This window comes from Setaria viridis, chromosome 7 (assembly GCF_005286985.2).
Source record: "Setaria viridis chromosome 7, Setaria_viridis_v4.0, whole genome shotgun sequence".
Classification (NCBI taxonomy): Eukaryota; Viridiplantae; Streptophyta; class Magnoliopsida; order Poales; family Poaceae; genus Setaria; species Setaria viridis.
In genome coordinates this window covers 11,472,229-11,479,636 of record NC_048269.2, presented here as the reverse complement: position 1 = coordinate 11,479,636, position 7,408 = coordinate 11,472,229, and the positions used below count along the sequence as shown (strand labels likewise).

Here is a 7,408-nt window from a genome sequence, read left to right as displayed (position 1 = left end):
GTAGAGTGAGAGAAATGAAATATAAGATTGTCAACTTGTAGCAACTTAGGGTTAGGGCAGGCCTAACGCTCTAATATGGCTTGTAGCCTACTCTACCGTCCAGACATAAGATTCTAGCTGAACAATAGTGGGAGCTTCAAATGTGAGAGTGACCTGCAGAGGGTGTAGTTGCTTAACTAACAAAAAGCAGTAGGTTACCTGGGAGAGCCGTGTTGAGAGACAAAAAGTATGGGACGAAAGCGACCAATCGAGGGATGAGAGGAGGATAGTGAGAACATATACAAGAGAAAGTGACATGGAATATTTCTGAAAGTGACGTTTGTTAAGTTGGATGTCCACACTATTCTCAAAACTCCATTGCCTATTTAGAACACAACTTTCGAAAAGACTACATGTGTGTGTTGGGCCTGTCCTCAAGTTTTTTATGAGACAATTAGTATTGTATACCTGCATTGGGTCTAGGACAGCCATATTAAGTGACAAAAAAGTGTGTGATGAGTGTGACCTGTGCAGGATGAGAGAATGGGAATTGGATTTGGGTGTAGAGTAGTCTCAATATCTCACTACCTATCTGGAAAGCAACTTTTTTAGGAGACCCGACCAGTAGCTGTGTACGCCTACATTGGGCATGGGAGAGCCGTGTTGAGAGAGGAAATGTGTGGGTGAAAGCGACCTGTGGAGGGGTGAATGAAGGAAAGTAGGGACATGAAAGAAAAAGGATGTGCTACATGCATTGGGTGCATAGTAATCTCACAATCGCATAGCTTATCTTGCATATAGTTATTTTTATTAGACTATTGTATATATGCATTGGGCCTGGCATAGCTATTTTGGGAAAGGAAATGGTATGGAAACAATCCATGATGAAGGGGTAAGAGAAGGGAAGTGGGGGTATAGAAGAAAAAGAGGTGCAACTTGCATTCGGTGCATTGTGAATCTCATTGCACGGCCTATCTGGAACACAATTTTTTTTACTAGACAAGTTATACCAGTGCTAGGCCTTTGAGATGTGTTGAGAAAGGAAAAGAGTGTGGTAATGCTACGACTTGCGCATCCGACGCCCAATAAAATATCGAATGCGGCCCACTACCACCAACAACCATTAATTGATAGAAAACTCTTATCCATATCTAGCCGACAGTTCTCAACCACTCATTTTTTTTCTCTCATTCGGCCATGGTGACCTCCATCGATGCTTCTTCTTCCTACATCCCATGTTGCTTGCCCTACTGAGCCGACATCCAACTACTGCAGCAGCTTCTTCACGAAGGCGACCCGTACCTCCATGCACCACCGCCTCCCTAGGTGGAGGAAATAGACGAGAACCAGGTGAGGGTGACACATATGTGACCAGGCTGCTCGATTTGCTGCATGACAGTGGCCCCTTCCTTCAATGTCTATTTTCTCCCTTGCTAATCCAAGACATGGTTGTCCTTCTTCATCCCCTCTTTGCATCATGCCTATGTGGAAACAGGTTAATCGATTTGTTGCAGGGATACTGTCTTGATGTTGCAGTAGCTTTTAGCGAACTGTTGCAATAGATTTCCCTCAATGTTTCGAAAGTGCATCTGGTTTTGTTTCCCTATACATGTCAGTTGGATAGGTAGAGATGGAGATGCCATTCTAAGGTTGGAGTAGAATGTTAAGAATGTTGTGGCAGCTTCTTTTTGATGTTGCAATATATTTTCCTTGATGTTGCAGTGATGAGCTAGTTCCATAAATTGTTCTCGAAGCTGCAAAAGTTGATTTTTCTGATGTTGCATAGATTGTTTTTCAGTGTTGCATATGCAATTTTTGATGTTCCATAAACTATTCTTTCATCTTCATCTTCCCTCCGACCAGCTGTCTCTTCCTTTCTCTTTGCTTGCGCGGGCGGCAGGACTCAGGGTGTAGGGGCAGAGCACTCGATGGCTCTCCAACAAGACCGGTAGTGGCGCACAACAGGGGGGCTCATGATGCAGGCGCGATGCGGGACTCATCATTTGATGGCTAGCGCCCGGAGCACCCGGATCGGACATCCGGGCGCTAGCAGTGCCGAAAAGAGTGAGAGGAAAGCGACATGTGGTTGGGTAATAGAAGGAAAGCGCGAACACACCAAAGAAAAAGAGATATTTCTTGCATGCTGTATAATATGATAGACTTAAAATTTCACTATGTGTTTGAAATGGAACTTTCTATGAGACTATTAATTGTTGTTTGGTTCTTGTTTAATAAAAATATGCACTTGCTGATTTCTTTTGTATTTTCCAGCTTTCTAATACTTTGTATTCCTGCTTCCCTGGCAGTGCTTCGGGTAACACTCAACTGCTAAATAGATTATAATATTATGATAATTTTGAGTTTAAGGTACAAATTTTCAAGCCTAAAGTTTGAACCAAGAGAAGCAAACACTCAACTTCCTACTTTTCTACATGATTAGGTCATTTACATTTTTTGTAAAAAAGGCACCAATATAAGCTCTGCAAAGTTGCCATTACTCAGTGATTAAAAACCCAATTATACATATCACACCAAGTGATGGGTCCTTTCTACCATACCATCCCACACCAAACATTATTGGTTTAAGAGGATGTACTCCCTCCGCGTCCAAATTATAGATTGTTTTGCTTTTTTAAGTTCATAAGCTTTGTTATACACCTAGATATACGTTATGTTTAGGTACATAGCAAAAGCTATGAATTTTGAAAAGTAAAAACGATCTATAATTTAGGATGGATGCAATATTATTGAGTGATCGATATTAACCTACATACTCATGTAGCAGGCCTAACTCCTAACGAAAACTACCCTTAAGCTGGGTACTATTTCACAACAAAGCTACTCTAAGCATCCCTCCTCAAAAGGCATGAGTTCCATAAATACACAATTAAACATCATGCGCAAAATGCATGAAAGCAGAAGTAATAAGGTACGCCGAGCACCAAGTTCTATATCTCAAGATTTCGGTAATAAGTGAGCCGACAAGGTACAAATTAATGAATAAGAAGAAAAACTAACTAAAAGCAGCGCCATTAATTAACTTATGCATACAGGCATATGTTCTAACTTTTTACACAGGATCACATCTATGGTAATATATAACACCAATATATCACAAAGACATACAAGCATCACCGTGGTAAAATATAGCACAAGTATATCACAAAGACATACGAGCAAGTAACTACTATGCTCTTTGTTTGCAATGTTGCTGTGCTGCTAATGTCTCATATGAGGACTGCCTCTGCCTGCCAGTACATGATAACATACTTCATTTTTTATCGTTTCCGATTCTATCCAAACATAAAACTTGGTATTTCTAATCGCTTTCACCTCTACATGGCATTTCTCACATAATAGTTTATTTAGAAAATATGGTAAATTCCTGACTGACCGAGAATCGTTTCCGATAATGTGATTTCGTTTCTGATTGTTTTCATCCCAATTTAAATCACAAATCAATACAGAGTTAATTCCATAAAACTACAACTATTTATGACAGTGAACTACAATGGCAATTGGAAATTTAACAGAAATAGAACTAGTATGACCCCCTACAAAAGAGAATTACATACAACACTCAAAAACACCAGCATCACTTGCCATCACGTTCCACCATGCCACGCTGTTAGATGGACCCTCTCAATTTGGTGAGTAAACCCAACCAAGTTTGCTACTTTTGTGTTTAGGCCTCTTGTTACAGAAAGTGATTAGAAATACCAAGTTTTATGTTTGGATATAATATACCAAGTTTTTTATGTAACAGTAGTCAGGATTCTTGTTACAAAAAAAAAGACCAGAAAGACAATCAAGCAAGTATATGCTGCTAGAAGGAACAGATATTTCATGGAAAATGGCGTATGCAAATTGGTAATGAAGTAAGCAGGCCATGTACTGTCTGAGATTTCTCAACTTGTCATAATATCAGATAGATCAAACGATATGAATCATATTTTATCTGTCATGATAGTGTAGGGTGTAAAGGTACCGCATGTCCTAGTGATTGTGAACTGCTGAAAACCTTGATGCAGACTCAAAATCTTCCATGGCCATCATCTGTATTCGTCACGCAACCATGGCAGGCTGACACATCTAGGGTGTGATTGGTTGGTCTGATGTACCCGGAACCGGGCTCCCGGCGTGCAAATGAGGCCTGATTGGTTTCCTGGGCCTTCCGCTGGGCCTGGTTCGCCGGATGCAAAAAGACCCTGGGAGCCTGGCTCCCGTGGTGCGGCCGATTCGACCTTCTCCCCAGAGCCAGGCTCCGCGGGTGCGGCGGCGCGTGCAAGGCGAGCGCGTGGCGGGCGAAAAAGCTTCGGCGCGTGCACGCGGGAAGCTTTGGCGCCTTCGCTAGGGTTACCGGGCGATTTCGTGCCATTCCGCGGGCATAAATGTCGACCCCGACCCTTCCCCTTCCCCTTCCCTCTCGCGCAGATTTGTTCCTCCACCGGCGGCTCGCAGGTTAGGGTTCCAGCCTTGTCCCCTGTCGTTGTTGTTTCGGATCTCCGGAGGCCTGATCTACCACCCCCATGTCTTTGTTTTGGTTCGCAGGTTCGAGTTGTTGACGGATCTGTTGGGCCAGGCAAGTTTTTTTGCATCCTTTGTTCGGATTTCGTCAAAACCGTAACCCTAGGGTTTGATGATCCCACTGACCGGTCCTTTTCTTATGTGACACACGCAGTCCCCCACTGGATCTGAGTTCTTCGGTTGTTCCTAGGTACGATTCTTGAGTTGAAGGACCCGATCTCATTTCTTTATGGTTGGTATGTACTTTTTTGAAGTTTCCGCACCCGATCTAAAATAAGAAGTTCTGTTCTGAGTGATTATTATTTTTGTTTGGTTGCTAGGTTTCCCGATCTGACCCCTCCTCCTCCGGACGCCGCTGATCTGTTCGTGGTTCGATTGCGGAGCTGAGTTCCCCGTCCTCTGACACGCTGTTCTCCCTATTGCTGTTGTTGCGGTAAAATATCCTAGCCCTTGCCCCTCTGTGCATGCGCATGGTATCCTAATACCATGCTGTCGATGGTTAATAGGTGGTTCAAATGATTGGTACCAGTGTTGTTTGATATGTGAGCATACTCTGAGCACACTTGCTCATGATGTTGATGCGTGAATGATATGTTTTTAGATTGGTCTGAGCATTGTTGTTCATGTCAATGATGACTACTATGTTGATCTTATTATTGTTGTCCATGTCACTGATGTTTTACAATAGTCATCTGAGACATGTTCTCTGCTTTCAGTGATGTTTTCATATATTGACCTGAGCCTTGTTGTCCTTGTCAATGATGTGTTTACATACTGATCTCAGCCTTGTTGTCCATGCCTGTGATGTTTATACATTTAGATCTGAGCTTGTGTTGTCCATGCCAATGATGTTTATACATTTATGTGAGCTTTTGTTGCCCATGCCAGTGATGTGTTTATATGTAGTTCTGAGGATCTGTTGCCCATGTCAGTGACCCTTGTTTTTGCATGTTATTCATATAGATGGGTCTTGAAGACAAGAGACGCATGCTTATTATTCATGCAGCTGCTCTAGTGGCTGCCATGTATGCATTCTTCCTGAATAGGCTTAGGCTGGCTAAACCCTCATGTCCGCAGATTAGTTATGCCCCCATGAGTGCTATGGACGAGGAAAGGCAAAAAAAATTTGGACAGAATATATAACTGTAATGATGTAGAGTGTGTAAACATGCTTCGCATGAGAAGAGCCCCTTTCTTTAGGCTATGTAATTTGCTTAGGGGCAGGGAGTTGCTTAGAGATACCATACATAGCAGTGTAGAAGAGCAAGTTGCTATGTTTCTCCATGTTGTTGGGCATAACCAAAGGTTTAGAGTTATCCATCAAAGTTGGAGGAGATCTGTAGAGACAGTAAGTAGACATTTCAAAGAGGTGTTGTATGCAATTGGTGAACTTAGGCATGAGATCATTAAGGCTCCATCAACTGAGACACCTCTTAAGATTAGAAACAGCTCAAGATGGTACCCATATTTCAAGGTAACACATTAGTATCCTTATGACAGACATAATGCATAATTCAGTAAAATTTTTGTAGATGATTGTGTTGTTGGGTTTATGTAGGATTGTGTTGGGGCTATAGATGGCACTCACATCTATGCTAGAGTCCCAGCTAAGATGCAATCAGCATTTAGGGGGAGGAAACACTATACAATTCAAAATGTCCTAGCTGCAGTGGACTTTGATTTGAAGTTCACTTATGTGTTGGCTGGCTGGGAGGGTTCTACACATGATGCCACCATTCTAGCAGATGCACTAGAGAGAGAGGATGGTTTAAGGGTTCCAGAAGGTAATGAAATAAATTAGTTCCTTAAACCTAGTTACAAACTAGTTGACTGTAGGACTAATACCTGTTTATAATCTTTCTAGGGAAGTTCTATCTGGTAGATGCTGGATATGCATGCCGTCCTGGATTCCTACCTCCTTACAGGGGTACTAGATATCATCTTAATGAGTTCGGTGGTAGAAATTACCCAACCAATCCAAGGGAGCTGTTCAATTTGAGGCATTCTAGTCTGCGTGTTACGGTTGAAAGGGCTTTTGGGGCTTTAAAAAATAGATTTCGCATTATTGACAACAAACCTTTTCATCCATTCAAGACACAAGTGAAGTTGGTCCTTGCTTGTTGCATCTTACATAATTGGATTCTGGGGCATGGACCTGATGAGGTTATTCCTCTTGAGTCCACATGGGAGCCTAATTCTGTTAATGGACATGGGGTCCCTGTTGATGACAATGCAGCTTGGGCTTCTGTTAGAGATGAATGGGCTAATGAAATGTGGGCTAGTAGGGGTAATGCATATTTGTAGACATTGGATAACTTTGCTACTGTGTTGTAATGTTTCTGTTCCGTTTGTACCTTGAAACATTGGACAACTGGTCTATGATGTTATGTTATTCCTGTTTCTTTCTCACTTTGAGGCTTGGGCAACAATGCTATGATGATCTGTTATTCCTCTTTCTATCTCACTTTGAGGCTTGGACAACAATGCTATGATGATCTGTTATTCCTCTTTCTTTCTCACTTTGAGGCTTGGACAACAATGTTATGATGATATTTTTTCCTGTTTCTTTCTCACTTTGAGGCTTGGACAACAATGCTATGATGATCTGTTATTCCTGTTTCTTCCTCACTTTGAGTCTTGGACAAGTGTGCATTCTGAGCATATGCCCATTGCCTATGAGGTTGCTGTTGAGTTGTTGTTATTTTCATTCTGAGCATATGCCCAATGCCTATGATGGTGCTCTAGTGCCTGCCCTTGCTTTGTTGCTTTCATGTCATGCCATATGCCCAACTTTGTGCAGGTACTTGTGCTGCCTTATCAATGTTGCTGCTGTTTTGATGTTGCATAGCTTCTGTTGTCCTCATTACTGTCATTTTGGTACCTACTTGCATATAATTCAGAA

General features: G+C 42.1%; 1 pseudogene; it reads left to right on the top strand.

Annotated features, from left to right (window-relative positions):
* The first annotated feature begins 5,469 nt into the window (after window positions 1–5,469).
* On the top strand, window positions 5,470–6,810 carry LOC140223429 (protein ALP1-like; annotated as a pseudogene).
* Window positions 6,811–7,408: the final 598 nt, after the last annotated feature.